Raw genomic sequence first — 2,410 nt, forward strand, 5'->3', positions numbered from 1 at the left:
GGAGAACTTAGGAGGCCATCAAGTTGCTGTGTGTATATTTATGACCCAACAGGTTTTCTCATATTTCCAGACGAACTTTAATAAATCTATGAAAGAACCAAAAGTCATGACTGAAGATTCCTGTGTTCCAGTGGTTCCATCAGAGAAGATTCAGAGTTGAAGGAGTCACTGGAGACTCAGATGATGAACATGGACTTTATGGAAACTTTAGCTCAGGCCTGTTTGTATGAATCAAGATATTCCACCACCAGAGACAGAAAACCATGTCGTTAACATTTACAGTTAATTATTTTAAACAAACAACATCTGTGACAGCATCTCTGAATCCAGGACCTTCATCAGACCTTCACTGGAACCTGCAGCTCCTCCCACTTTTATAAGCCAGCCAATCAAAAGCGAGACGGCGCACCTCGATGAGCCTGAAACAGACAGGATGTGGACTGAGGAGCTGCATTAGGGGCCAGTAGAAGATAATTACACCATAAATCATGTTGAGCCAGTAGAGCTTCAGAATAAAAACACAGATCTAAACATGTGCATTTAGGTTTACGGCTCAGTCACATTTTCTCAACTATCAGCATCACACGGCAAAATAATTCACAGCAATCTGCAGCGATGAGAATCTTTCATGTAGTTCAGTGGTGAAAATATGACACAAGCAAAGAGAAAAGACTTCTGCTAATTATCTTCTCAGGTGGTTCTTCTCTGAGTCGTGCTGCTTTACAGGTGTGGACATAGTTACCATGTGACCAAGAGAAAAGGGCTTCATACTGTACCTGTGTCCAGGTGTGGTGAACGGGTCCTTCTGCAGCATTTTGCGAGTATTTTTAGGTGTAGCTGCCTGAATTAGTTCATTATCTGTGGAGCAGCGCTGCATCGCTGTAGAGGCCTGATAATATAAAGACTGGCTCTGGCCTGTGAGTGCAGAAATGTGCAGAACCACCGTGTGTGTCTCCTCCATACATTAGCTGATGTCTTTATTTGAGGCCTGCGAGGGATGTTTAGATGAAATGACCCCAAACCCCGTTTCATCTGCGGCCCGACACTCTGAGTGTTTCATCGGAAGCTCGAACACATTAGAAGCGATCGTTCTCTCCCAGCGATGGTTTGTTCCCTCCAGCAGCAGCATCATCTGTTGATCTGCAGACCTCCCTCCTCGATCCCACCCACCGACAGCACAACTGCCCCCCGAAGCCTCCATCGATTTCCTCCTCGGCCCAACAGTTGCCTCCTTGTACGTCGAGAGCTCGTCTCCAGCAGCTGAGCCGGCCGGTCGCCCGTGGCGATGCTCCGCAGACAAAGACGGCCTGAAAGCGGCGGCAGATGTCCAAGTGATGGCTGCAGACGCCGTCTTTCATCTGGCAGCTGACAGCTCACAGCCGCCGCCGCTGATTGGATGGAAGCAGGAGAAAGAAGAGGGCTGCTCCTCTCAGTTCAAGTGGCAGTTTGCACAATAAGTCCTGTTGTAGACGGAGTATTTTTGTACCAAACAGGAGGTTTATTATGAAGAGGAGGCCGAGTGTGGCCAGCAGGGACCTTCAGAGTAAACTCAGCTGCCAGCGGACTGATTCTATCAGACACATATTCATGAGTTCAGTGTGATTGTTGCAGTGAACTGAGATCATCACTGGGTTGGACTCACAGCCACTAGAAAGCTCCTCTGCAGCCTGGAGTTCATGGACTAATAGAGCTTTGGTCGCTTATTTTCAGCCTTATTTCACAGTGAAGCTGTTTTTCAGAGCAGTGATTAAAGTCCATAAACAGCAGCAGAGGAAGCTCGACCTCTGCTCCACCTCTGCACTCTGGCCGGCCTTCATGTGTCTTTGGCTTCTTTATTCCTTCACAAAAAAGTGGATTCTTCTCCTCTGACGTCTGTGAAACGAATGATGAAGCCTCTGAGCTGCAGAGGGCTTTTATTCTGTGCTGGGTGGGATGACCACGCCCTGGAAACATCCGCTCTGCCAGACGGCCCACACTGAGCCGGAGGTTTGGTTCCCGCCTTCAGTATTCATCCCTCGCTGGATTCTGTAGGTCACGTACCGCTTCACGTCAACACGACAGACCTGACACCTAAATGACACCATTTACCACAGTCAGCCACCGTCTGACAACGGGACACATTCACGACACTTTTCATGTTAAACAGTCTTTGAACTGATTCTAACTCCGTCTGAGAAACTAACCAAATCTACACCTAAAATGTTTTAACACAAAAACTCTGCTGCAGCTCACTGGACTAGAGGTCAGAGTGTTCAGGCTGAACTGCAGCCAGAGTTTCCTCAGAGAGACTGAAGGAGAATCCACCCTCCTGGATCAATGGATAGATGCAGCACGGATCAGAACCAGAGACCAGAGGAGCCAGTTGGTGGAGATACATTCATCTGATGGTGGAACATCTTTCTACTGATGG

The sequence above is a fragment of the Stegastes partitus genome, unplaced genomic scaffold (genome assembly GCF_000690725.1).
Source record: "Stegastes partitus isolate 25-593 unplaced genomic scaffold, Stegastes_partitus-1.0.2 Scaffold2022, whole genome shotgun sequence".
NCBI classification, from domain to species: domain Eukaryota; kingdom Metazoa; phylum Chordata; class Actinopteri; family Pomacentridae; genus Stegastes; species Stegastes partitus.